This window comes from Peromyscus eremicus, chromosome 4 (genome assembly GCF_949786415.1).
Source record: "Peromyscus eremicus chromosome 4, PerEre_H2_v1, whole genome shotgun sequence".
In the NCBI taxonomy this organism is placed as follows: domain Eukaryota; kingdom Metazoa; phylum Chordata; class Mammalia; order Rodentia; family Cricetidae; genus Peromyscus; species Peromyscus eremicus.
The window spans coordinates 91,410,835-91,424,591 of record NC_081419.1 but is presented as its reverse complement, the minus strand read 5'-3'; the positions used below and the strand labels follow the sequence as shown (position 1 = coordinate 91,424,591).

Sequence of the window (13,757 nt, the reverse complement as noted above, 5' to 3'; positions counted from 1 at the left end):
ACAAGCACACACACACACACACACACACACACACACACACACACACACAGAGAGAGAGAGAGAGAGAGAGAGAGAGAGAATAAATAAATAAATAAATAAATAAATAAATAAATAAATAAATAAAATGTTAAGTCAGAAAAGTCAGATAGAGTGGAATGCATCCATAATCACCATAGTCCTAAGGCAAGATGGGATGCAGAGACTATAGGATCAGCTGGACGTTTTGGGGCTGGTATAAAATGCAGGGGGAGAAACAAGAGAGACTCTGCCTCAAACAACAAGGAAGAATGAGAGAGCTGACTCCTGAGAAGTGCTGTGACCCCTCACCCTCATGCACATTCACACTTACTCAAACATGTGTTAAATAAAATACTTAATAAACAAAAAGTCTACTCTTTCAACAAGTATATACTCAAATTCATCTCCGGTAATGGGGACGGGCCAAAAGATCTCCAATATTACATAAAGCTCAAAGATCTTTAATCTGAAATATTTCTGAGGAGGGTCCAGCCCAAAGGCAGGGGTATACATTACATATCCTATCCAAAGGCCCCCTGCTAGTCTAAGCACTAATTCCAGATAAAATACAAGACTACAAGGTAGAAGTAGGTATCACTTAACTAAGACCAGGAAGACCAGTCTTCATGCTGTCAACAAGAAACACTGAAAGAATAATACTCAATTTCATATGGAAAAACAAAAAAACCCAGGATAGCCAAAAGAATCCTGTACAATAACACAACCTCTGGAGGCATCATGATCCCTGACTTCAAGCTGTACTATAGAGCTACAGTAATAAAAACAGCTTGGTACTGGCATAAAAACCAACATGTGGACCAATGGAATCGAATTGAAGACCCTGACATTAATCCGCACACCTATGAACACATAATTTTTGACAAAGAAGCCAAAAGTGCACAATGGAAAAAAGAAAGCATCTTCAACAAATGGTGCTGGCAAAACTGGATATCAACATGTAGAAGGCTGCAAATAGATCCATATCTATCACCGTGCACAAAACTTAAGTCCAAGTGGATCAAGGACCTCAACATAAATCCAGCTACTCTGAACCTGCTAGAAGAGAAAGTAGGAAGTAGTCTTGAACGCATTGGCATAGGAGACCACTTCCTAAATAGAACACCAGTAGCACAGACACTGAGAGAAACAATCAATCAATGGGACCTCTTGAAACTGAGAAGCTTTTGTAGAGCAAAGGATACGGTCAACAAGGCAAAGCGACAGCCTACAGAATGGGAAAAGATCTTCACCAACCCCACATCTGACAGAGGACTGATATCCAGAATATATAAGGAACTCAAGAAATTAGACATCAAAATGCCCAACAGTCCAATTAAGAAATGGGCTATAGAACTAAACAGAGAATTCTCAACAGAGGAAACTCAAATGGCTGAAAGACATTTAAGGAATTGCTCAACATCCCTAATCATCAGGGAAATGCAAATCAAAACAACTCTGAGATACCACCTTACGTCTGTCAGAATGGCTAAGATAAAAAACACTGAAGACACCTTATGCTGGAGAGGATGTGGAGCTAGGGGAACTCTCCTCCACTGCTGGTGGGAATGCAAGCTTGTACAAACCACTTTGGAAATCAATATGGCGCTTTCTTAGAAAATTGGGAATCCATCTCCCCCAAGATCCAGCTATACCACTCTTGGGCATATACCCAAGGAATGCTCAACCACACCATAAGAGCACTTGTTCAGCTATGTTCATATCAGCATTGTTTGTAATAGCCAGAACATGGAAACAACCTAGATACCCTTCAACTGAAGAATGGATAAACAAAATGTGGTACATATACACAATGGAATACTACTCAGCAGAGAAAAACAATGACATCATGAGGTTTGCAGACAAATGGATGGATCTAGAAAAAATCATCCTGAGTGAGGTAACCCAGACTCAGAAAGACAAACATGGTATGTACTCACTCATAGCAGGATACTAGATGTGGAACAAGGATGACATCACCAGGGAGGCTACCTGGAAAACAGGACCCCAAGAAAGACACGGGGATCGCCCAATGACAGAGAAATGGAATGAGATCTACATGAGCAGCCTGGACCTGAGTGGGGGTAGTGGAGGGCGAGGGTCGAGGGAAAGAGAGCTTGGGAGAGCGGGAGATCCCAGCTGGATCAACAACAGAGAGGGAGAACAAGGAATAGGAGACCATGGTAAATGAAGACCACATGAGAATAGGAAGAAGCAAAGTGCTAGAGAGGCCCACAGAAATCCACAGATACCCCCACAACAGACTGCTGGCAATGGTCGAGATACAGCCCGAACTGACCTACTCTGGTGATGGGATGGCCAAACACCCTAATTGTCGTGCTAGAAACCTCATCCAACTACTGAGGGATCTGGATGCAGAGATCCATGACTAGGCCCCGGGTGGATCTCTGGGAGTCCAATTAGCAAGAATGAGGAGGGTTTATATGAGCGAGAATTGTTGAGATCAAGGTTGGATAAAGCACAGGGACAAATAGCCAAATGAACAGAAACACATGAACTATGAACCAATGGCTGAGGGGTCACCAACTGGATCAGGCCCTCTGAGTGGGTGAGACAGTTGATTGGCCTGATCTGTTTGGGAGGCATCCAGGCAGTGGGACCGGGTCCCGTGCTCATTGCATGAGTTGGCTGTTTGAAACCTGGGGCCTATGCAGGGTCACTTGGCTCGGCCTGGGAGGAGGGAACTGGGCCTACCTGGACTGAGTCTACCAGGTTGATCTCAGTCTTCGGGGAAGGCTTTGCCCTGGAGGAGATGGGAATCGGGGGCAGGCTGGGGGGGGGGGGAGGTGAGGGGGGCGGGAGGGGGGAGAACAAGGGAATCCGTGGCTGATATGTAGAACTGAATTGTATTGCAAAATAAAAATTAAAAAAAGAAAAAAAAGAAAAAAGAAACACTGTAGCTTTTCACCCTAGACAGCAAAGGGCAGATGATGAGGACTCGGAGTTTCACACACTAGTGCTTTTCAGAGATTGGTTTTTTTTGAGACAGAGAACTTGAAGATGGTTAATGTGGCCAAGAAGTCATTGGTGAGAAAGTGTCAGTACTGGTCAGATTTTGTGGTCAACATGAGACAACCTAGAGTCACCTAGGGTGAGGGACACTCCAAGAATTGACTAGATTGCATTGGCCTGTGGCCATGGTTGAGAGAGTTGTCTTAACTGACAGTTGATGTGGAAGGACCCAGCCCACTGTAGGCTGCATCATGCCTGAGCAGGTAAGCTTGGGTTGCATAAGAAAGGTAACCGAGCATAAGCCAGAGAGCGAGTCAGTAAGCTGCCTTCCTCTCTGTTTTCTGTTCCGGTTCCTGCTTGAATTCCTGTCCTGACTTCCTTTAAAGACAGTCTGTGACCTGGAAGTAGAAGCTGAAAAAAGTCTTTTCATCTCCCAAATAGCTTTTGGTCATGGTGTTTATCACAGCAAGAGAGAATGAACTAGGACAGTGCCCCAAGCATAGCAGTCCACAAAAGCAAAATCAGCATTTTTTAGAGTCTAAAGAACTAGAGAGGACTAATGTGGAGAGCTGCAGAGATTGAAACTGCGGGGTGTGTGTGTGTGTGTGTGTGTGTGTGTGTGTGTGTGTGTGTGTGTGTGTGTGGTCAGAACCAAATCAGGAAACAATGCAGCCATATTAATGCATGTGGACTTTAGTCGAAAAATAAGGAAATGTCATTAATACGTTTTAACTGGGGAAGTCACACAGAGAAATTTTCACTTTTAAAAACCGATCTTCATTCTTCAGAGTGTGGAAGTGGTATTGGGAGGCAAGCTATGGGACGATGGAGGAGTCCAGCGAGGGATCCTGGTACAGAGTCTGAAATGGTGCCAATGAACACAGAGAGAACTGCATGGGTTCATGGACTATGCTTAGGAAGAAGAATGAAGAAAATGAAGTAATGAATAGTGTTTGAGAGGAGATGAAATAGAAGTTAAGATATCCATAAAACCTTTATTTGAACAGTAAATGGAGTTCTGGCCGATTCTGAACCAGGAGGTAACAACTGGAAGAAAACCAACTTCCAGGAGACAGAGTCAAGGTCTGAACTTCAGCCACAGAGAAAAAAATAAGTGGTAGTTGAAGCCACAACAATGAAGGAGATCTTCAATAGACAGAGGGCACACACATCCTCTTCTGTCTCGGACATGGCTAATGTTTGCATGTTACCCCTAATAGCATGTCCAATTTGACATTGGTCTCATATGAATGAATAAACAATGATTTTAATTGGCACATTAAAGTATACAAGACCATGGTCTCATTAGCTATTGAAGGCAGAATTCTCACTTAAACGCATGATGAATGTACTAATTTACCTTTCTTCTTCCTGACAATTTCTGTTCACAGCATAATTAATGCTTCCCTTTCTAGGACAGCATGGAAGCATTCCTCGTGATAAAATAAAGTCAATTCAGGTACAAGCATCCAGATCCAGCTGACTGCTTTTGATTTGAGACAAGAGGCATGGAGCAGTTATTCAGTGCTGTCCCTGGTGCCCAATTGGGGTACCCCCTCAGCTCTAACCTAAAAAAATGGCAAATAAGGTTTTTGAAACATGCAAAGCCACGAGGCCCATGGCCAATATGGTCAGTGGAAAATACAGAAAATCATAAACTAGGGTGATATGAGGAAATATATGAGAAATAAACATGGTAAATAGAGGTCGAGCCGACCAACAGACTGTTTAGTCTAAGTGCTGTGGCTAAAGTGGTTTTGACTACACGTAGTGCAAAGCCACTGAATATCTTACTGTCTGAAATACCCTTTTATCTTTTCATAAACGCTTTTAGAGGAAATTGCTAAAAAGTAAAGGTGCCCAAATAAGAAAATGTAAGTCCTGAAGATCAATTTCTCAGGAAAGCTGATGATAAATGTGTAGTTAATATCATTTTTTATCCTGTGCAGTCAAGGTTACTAGTGACCATGTAAAACTCAAAGGCTCATATCTACTGAAGATGAGGCTTTTATCTGTAATTTCTGTGTCCAGAAATGGTAATTTAACATATTCATCAACAAAGGACCCTTGATAGTACTCATTAAAGCATTTTTCATTTATATCAAATAATTATGTTTTAATAATGTCTGATCTTCAGTTTCAGATCTCCTTGTGTACATGGGGTAAAAGTGAATGAAAATGCTAGCTATTGATTCCAAAGTAAGAAATCAAACTGTTAACACTATTAAATAATGATAATTTTATACTAATCACATGTCAGAGCATTGGTTCATTTCAAAGGAGTTGATTTAACTTTTTATCCAGTTTCTTAAAGTTTATTTAGAGAGGATAATATATAATGACATGATTATTATGTTTAAGACAAATTCAGTTTAAAGTTTGACAATAAAGAAATAATCATTTATTTGTGGGATAACAATATACATGCAAATGCACTGGAGTATAGCATAATGGGAAAGAATTTTTCATTGATTAAATTTGTTTTTTGACAAGTTCACATATATATAATACATATTTGCATATAATACATTACATATAATATATATACATATAAAACATTTACATTATATTATATAATACATATAATACGTGTTTACTCCCAGCCACCTACCCCCTCTTATCTCCCTCTCTCCTTATTATCCCCTCTTCCTTATCCCTTTCCCACATTCATGTTTGGTTTGGAGTCCCTCTCATTTTAACCAGGGCTATCTGTGTGACCATGGGTGAGAACCAGCCATTGCAGCCTGGGAGGCTCACCCATATATACACAACTGAGACAATGACTACCCTTGTCTCAGAATCCATTAACTGGCAAGCACTCAACGGGAGAAGTAGGGTCCCATGATCCCCTCCATCCCCAAGCTATGTTGGGCTGTTGACAGGAACAGTTTTGTGCATCCCTAGTGCAGACCAAGGCAGCTGTTGTAAGGCCACGTTTAGAATGTATGTGTCATGCCCTAAATACCGCATTTCACCTCTCTTCCTCCTGTATTCTGAGTCTTATGTCCTTTCTACTCTTTCTTCTGCAATATTCCCCGAGCATTGGAAGGGGTGGTATGAATGTCCTGTTTAGGACTGAGCACTAAACTGTCATTTATTCTAAGAATCTTGAACATCCATGGATTTCTACAGTCACTACCATTCGGTGCAAAAAGAAACTCCCATGACTAAGGCTGAGAGTAGTGTTTGTCTATAGGTGTAAACATAAATATTTAGACTACAGATTGAGGCCACACCAATTTAATAAAACAACAGTAGTGAGTCTTCCCTGGGGCCTACAACCTCCACAGACATAGCTTTTTGATGAGATTTATAGTACCAGGCATGTATTCCCACTTATGCAACAGACATCAAATGCAATCCAAAAGTGGTTGCTTACCCCGCTATAATGATGCCACTCCTGTGCCAGCAGACGCATCTTGCCTGACAGGCTGGCATTGAAATTTGTAGTGTTCACAGCTGGGTATGACCCTTGACAACTTTTCTACACACACACACAGAGAGAGAGAGAGAGGAGAGAGAGAGAGAGAGAGAGAGAGAGAGAGAGAGAGAGAGAGAGAGAGAGTCCTGCAAAGCAACTTCTATCTATCTCTATGTAAGCTAGCCAGCAGAGTTCTACCTTGCCTTTTCTTGCAACCAGGCTATGTGGTGTCTTCTGCAATAGTGCCTTTACCACCTAGTCGTGGGCAACCAAAATAAATGACAATAGTCTTTATTTGGGAGGATCATCTGGAATCTCCTTGGCCAACAACTCCTAAAGAGGTACCCCACATAAATCACTAGGATTTTTGTTTAAAGGAAAAATCATTTTATTTATTAAAATAAAAGCCTTAAAGAGCAGAAATACACTTGAAGTGAGCTGTGGAACAAACACACCGCATAAGTATACCCACAACAAGCCACACTATTAAACATATGAATGATTGTACGTTCTAAAATATTTTCTTGACAAATAAAAAAAAAATGATCTTAGGAAAACGGCATGCAGTTTAGAGTCCCTAAGAATAACTATGTTTTAGGAATGTTCAAGGCTTTGAATAACTACTTTCTAAGTTAACCTCAGTGCCCTAAAATAATATTAAAGGTTTTTGTAGCTGATACTTCTAAATTTATATTCTACTTTGGTCAAACTTGCCCTGGAAATTCTTTAGCAAAAATATCCAGCAAGGAAAGCCAAGTTCTTTTAAAAGGTTTATTGAAAGTAAAGCTTGCCAGCACGTATTCATCATCCCTCCAAAGGAATACAGCTTAACACATTCAGTATTGTGACCTCAAACAATGAGCAAATTCTGCTTTTAGAATCCTGTAATTGCTTCCTGTAATATCTCAACCCATTAAAGATAAATGGGTGGAGTCCCTTCTTTTAAGTAAATAAATTTATATTCAGTATTAGAGTGAAATGAAATTAGAAAGCCTACATCTAAATTTGATTAAATACTCAAAAGCATCTTAATTAGAAACAATACATTTGGTTTTTTTTCATGTAAAAAAAATATTTGTAAATGTGTTTTGAATGGAGCCTTTGAGTTCAGATATTAACATTTCAATGTAAAAATATTAAGTTAAATTTCAGTAGAATTTTGAACCACTAGATATCTTGTATCTCAGCATAGAGAGAGTTTGTGTGAATGTGTGTGTGTGTGTGTGTGTGTGTGTGTGTGTGTGTGTGTGTGTAGTATGTGCAGTGTATTTGTGTGGGGTTGAGTACAGAGCACATGTCCAGTGAGTGAGTAGAGGCCAGAGTACAACCTTAGGAACTGTTCCTCAGGTGCTGTCCGTGTGTGTGTGTGTGTGTGTGTGTGTGTGTGTGTGTTTGTGTGTGTGTGTGTGTGTTCTACATAGTTCACTCAATATAATTTATATCTCAATGCAAAAGTTTTTCAAAAGCATGTTGCAAGTTTTATAGATTATATGTGTTATATTTAATTATATTTCTAAGAAATAAGGCAAGTGATACAGCAAAGAACAACAGGGGAAGGGTCTCTCACGGGCCTAGCATTCACCACTTCAGCAATACTACTGACCAGCATCTCCAGCAACCCACCTGGCTGTGCCTGCCCAGCACTGGGGTTACAAGCAGGTGCCATCATTACGCCTTGATTTTCTTACATAGGCTCCGGTAAATTTCTGTTTGCAAGGTGTTCATGCTTTCAAGACCAGCGCTTTACCAACTGAGCTATCTCTTAACTGGAGAGATTGTGTTTTCAATGAAACACTTTACGTGCTTTGGAGAAGAGCCGATTACAGTTACCAGTTTTAACAAAGACTTGAGAGATGTGGAGGCCTGACTACAAAAGGCCAACACAAAGGAATTTAAAAGGTGATGAAATTGTTTTTCTACTGGTAGTTACATAAAGCTACATATGTTTAACACTCAGAGTTGTACAATATTAGTATATTTTACTGAGTATAAATTTTGAAAATAAAAGGATTACAGTTATTTCTAAAAGAGTAAATGAAGAAACTAATGGCAAAATACATCACCCTGAAATTGATTCAGTTAATGTGTATTTATTCTATTGTTCCCTGTGCTTTTCCATATTTTAAGTATGACTTAGGTAACAACTTTACAGTTAAAAGGTACTATTAATCTATTCTCAGTCACCAGAGACCTGGGTGCTGCTTCTCATCTATAGTCTCTGGCTAAGCTGTATTTATGAGAACTCAGACATAACCTGAATTTGGAGCAGCTAACTTTTGATGTATTCTCATATTACTGTGCTGGTGCATTAATGTTCAAATAACAGTAATGATTCTAAATTTAATTTTTATTTTTAAATGTGTATACATAAATGTATATATGTGCACCGTGTGTGTGTATGTGTGTGTGTGTGTGTGTGTGTGTGTGTGTGTGTGTGTGTGTGTGAGTGTATTGCCTGTGGAGGCCAGAAGAGAGTGCTGAATCCCCTGGAACTGGAGTTAAGGACAGTTGTGGGCCACCATGTAGATGCTGGGGACCAAACTTGAGTCCTCTGCAAAAGCACCCAGCGCTCTTAACTGCTGAGCCATCTCCCCAGCCCCCAACAATGATGATTCTATAGCCATAATCTTTATTCAAACTTAATTATTTCACCATCAGAGATTTCAATTTTGTATCAGTCATTAACATTTGCTTTTGCTTTTCAAGTCATTTGATAAGTGGGGGACTGGTTTGACATTAGGTCCAATATTAAGTACTGTAGACAAATGAGAAAAGACAGGAGATGGATGTGAGTTTCAAGTGATGAACTGAAACCACTTGCAGAGCCAGCTGATGCTACCACACACAGCAGCTTTGTGGGCAGTTAGAGTGGAGGAGAGCAGCAGGGAAACTGAGTCATCACACAGCACATACTATCCAAGTGCAGACATGCCAGATTCTCTGAGTCTGAATTTAGGTTGATGTTCAATTCAATGGAGTAAGGACATATTATTTATAAGTGTGAAGAGTCCATCCTAGTTTTACATCCACACATAGATATTTAAATCATTATCCTTACAGTCATATATGTCAACTCTAGGGATTTAGGAGAATTCTTTGTCATTTTATATATTATAACCACTGACCTAATGCCATCTAGTCCTCAAAGGAATCATTTTTAATAAGTGGAGAATCTTTATGCTTTGGAAATATGAGTTCATCAAGCTTAGGGAAGAAGCCTAAGTTCAGCATGGGGCAGGCTGGTCACTGTGGTTGTGTTTTGGTGGATGGGTCATTCGTTAGAAGTCCTCTGCATGCTACAGATCTCCTGCAGAACCTGAAGTGGTGGTCCCAGCAACTGGACTAGCTCTGCCTCCTAATCCAAGGACCTTGCAGTCCTTGAAAACACAGCATGTTTTTTCTTTTAATTTTCAAAATGTTTGTGTATTTTAATTAGCAAGTGTTGTGTTTCATTATAGCATCTACAAACATTATTTTAGTTTATCCTTCTCCCTCCCTCAGTCCTTGGTCTCCCCTTAGGCCCTCGAACTCCAGGACCTTTCCTCCACACTTCTCCCTTCATGGTGTCCTTCTGGCTTCACATCCTATACCCACATTTACAGCTGCATTTACACGTGTGTACTTAGAAACACTAAAAACTAGGACCCGTGTAGGAGAATAAATATAATATGTCTTTCTGAGTCAGGGTCACCTCATTTAATATAAAAGTTTCAGATCCTATCTTTCTGCAAATTTTGTAATTTCATTTTTACTACAGCTTAATAAAATTCTATCTTATATAATATATATATATATATATTATATGTAACATTTTCAATGTCCATTCATCTGTTGATGGACATCTAAGCTAAATATATTCCTTGCTATTGTGAACAGAGCAGCAATAATCATGGATGTGTGACTATAGAGAAAAAATAGTGTAAAAATATAGAGCACGTTGGGTGTATGCCCAGAAATGGTAGAGCTGGGTCATAGGTAGGTATATTCTTAATTTTTGGAAAAACTCCACACTGGTATCCATATTGGTAGTACTAGTAAAGTAGATCAGAGGCCTTGATTTATGACTAAGGGTACAGCTCAGAGGTAGAGGGCTTGCCTAGCATGCATTAGGACTAGTTCAATCTCCTACACACAGAGAGAAAAAACTCCTTTAAACATGAAAATGTTAGGGTAAAACAGTTCAGGATCGATACTTGAGCATGTGTTTTCTGAATAGAACCCCAACCGTACAGAACACGGCCCCAAGAACCGACACATGGAATCACATAGTCTAAGGGTTCTGCAGAGCAGAAGAAGTTACTGGCAGAGCAAACAGACAATGAACAGGAGGGGAGACAATGACGGCAGCTACACTTCAGATGGGGTTGCTCATCTATATAATATACACAGCACAGAAATCACAGCTTACTTCACCGTCGCCTTCCGTCTGTTTCCCATAAAGCTCCACACAGAGCACAGAGCACTTGTTGACCATTCTCTTCCCCAGTGCCATTAGCACCCAAGCAAGCACTTGACTACGATCTTCTTGGGATCCTCCACAAACATCAACTGCTTCCTTAACCCCGTTGAGACCTTTAGACTCCGACATTGCCCTTTGTCACATCCGTCTCTCTATCCCACAATCATTCCTTCAAAGACTATTTACTTTGGATCTACCATACAATCGCCATAGCGTTAGTGGGCTATCTGAAATGCTCAGCCCTTCTCTCCTAAAGCATCTCTCTCCTCATTAAAGCAGAATAAATAAAGACAAGCTCTTTGAGAGCTGCCAGAGTGAGTGGCTCTCCAGCAGTCTGGGGGAGCTTAACCCACAGGGAACCAGATTTGAGATGAAGGACCCTTGACAGCAATTCACAGCAGAGGCACTAGGAATGGATGGATGTCTAAGTGAGCAAACACTGCCTTGCCAACTGTACAAGGAAGTCACTTGCTCCATTAGCACCTTTTCCATCCCAAAGGGAAAAGCCCCCATGGCACAGAGACTCGGGACAAGAAATCTATTACTCCAGCAGTTGGGTTCATATGCCTCTTGCTGATTTTTCTGACTTGTCGAGGCCTATCCTTGGTTTGGCCACAGTTCTAGTATATTCTGGCCCATTCTACTGGCTTCAGCTCAGCTCACACTAACACATATGGCTGAACTCAATATCAGGGTAGACAATTTATGGGCACTTATAATCACATGCCACCCACATACAATTAACCCAGAAAAGAAAGTACGGGTCTTCCACTGCAATGTGCAAATCCCCATCCGCCCCACGCCTCACTTTTTCCAGATTACCTTTTCCTCGGCCTGAGTGCTCAGTCTCAAGCTCGGGAATAAGAAGCCCTTTTCACAGCATGAAGCATTCCTTTGATTTTCAGCCCTGCTGCGAGCAACGTTTTCCCGCCTTGAGCCTTTTCATTCCATGTCAGAGTTTTCAAACCCAAACTACAAAGAGCCAAAGATGCTGACCACACATCAGCCATCCAACAGTGAGAAGGCACCACTGGGAGAGAGTGGCAGCATGCTCTTTTTTTTTTTTTTAATTTTTTTTTTTTTATTTTGACCTTGGCTGGAACTGTTTTAAAAAGAGGAAATGCCGTAGCAGAGACCTACCAGGCATGGGCTGCATGTGGCAAAAGCAGCTTGGGTTTCCATCCTCTGCTCTGTTATTTTAGGCTTCTTCCAATTTCCATTTCACAAAATGAGTCTGTTGACACAGTAACTGTCTGTCAACAAGATCCCCTCAGGCTGGTGGGCCGGGGTTGATTGACGGGCATGGCACCGTGAATCTAGGAAGCAGAGAGAGAAAGCTCAGATCAGTAAAGAGACATGGTCCAGAGGAAAGGCTGAAGTGAATCCTTTGATGAAGGGAGCCTTGAAAGAAAGCATCCCTGTTGAATGGGAGTTAGCTGGGGCATCTCTGAGGTAGTCCAGTCATGTCTATCGACTCTCCCCAACAGAGCATGGAGGCAAGAGAAGTAGTTTCCAAGGAGTCCTGGGGTAGATTCTGGAGCCGTACCATCACACTGGTTTTCTGGTCGGTTTAGATATTTGACATGAGACAAGGACAATAAAATTTGGCTGAGTGCTCACCGCTTTGTGCTGGATGGCTTGGGAAGAAATGGCTAGAGGTTCACACACTTAGAGATTAAGCCACACTGGGACAGCTACATGCTGTCTAACTGCAATTTGCCTATTTCGTATGGCTTTTATAATCTTCTTGTTTGTGTAATAATTGTTCTTTGAGCTACGACCACAGTACTCACAAGGTTGTAGAGAGGAGAGCAAACACAGCTCCTTTTCAGTAAGACTGTGACTTGCCCAATAAGACTGTGACTCGTGAAGCTACAGACTTTGTCTTCTTCAGTTTCGAATTTTCAGATCATAGAAGTGTCCAACACAGAACAAGTGCATGGGAAAGATTACCTGGGTGAGCAAATCAGCAAAACACAGCCCATTGATGGACTGTTGTCTTTAGGACCCTAGAAGACATCCTTTAAGTAGGCTTTATTTTTGCTACAGTGCCGGTAGACAGAAGAGTGAGCCTGATTGGCACGGGGACCAGATAGAAGCTGGTATTTCCTAACCTAACAGAAAAAGGAACATCCATTGGCTCTTACAATAGCTGTTATGGAACTGACCAGAGCCCCAAGCAAAGAATCTGTCTGATGTCTGTCCTTCAGCTCATGCATGCTCAACTAGAGGTAAGCATCCTTCCTTTTTCTCTTCTTAAATACCTATTTTTATTTTATGTATGAGTGTTCTTTCCCTCTGTGTATGACTGTACAATGTGCATGCCTGGTAACCAAAGAGGCCAGAAGAGGGGGTTAGATCACCTGGAATTGGAGTTACAGATGGTCTTGAGCCACCATGTGTTGGGAATCAAGCCTAGGTTTAATTATCTGAAACAACAGAGAATTTCAGGGAACCACCCCCTCCAGCCCCAGGATAAGCTAGCTGACTCAGTAGGAAGAGGTGCTTATTTGTTTCTTTTCTTTTGTTTTGTTTTGGAGAGCCCTGTCTGGTCTGGAACTCACTATGTAGATCAGGTTGTCCTCAAACTCATAGAGATCTGCCTGACCCTGTCTCCTGAGTGCAGGGATTAATGGTGTGTACCACCATGCCCAGCATCTTTTTAAAAAGTATATATTTATTGTGCAAAGTTATGGATTTATGACATTTTAATAAAAGTATATCACACTCTTTGACCATATTAACTCTGTTATCCTTTCCTACCTCCTTCCAACTAGTTTTCTTCATCTTGCCAAATAATCCCCCTATTTTACACACACACACACACACACACACACACACACACACACACACACACACCCTCATTTTACATACGAGAGAAAACATATT

At 41.0% G+C, this 13,757-nt stretch overlaps 1 long non-coding RNA gene across 4 annotated transcripts in view; it reads right to left on the bottom strand.

Annotated features, from left to right (window-relative positions):
- Nucleotides 1-13,757, bottom strand: part of LOC131909476 (uncharacterized) — a 224,323-nt gene that overhangs the window by 198,635 nt on the left and 11,931 nt on the right. For all 4 annotated transcript variants that reach the window (XR_009378861.1, XR_009378860.1, XR_009378859.1 and 1 more), the window contains exon 2: nt 12,009-12,184. This is a non-coding gene — a long non-coding RNA (uncharacterized LOC131909476). The remainder of the gene's footprint in view (nt 1-12,008; nt 12,185-13,757) is intronic.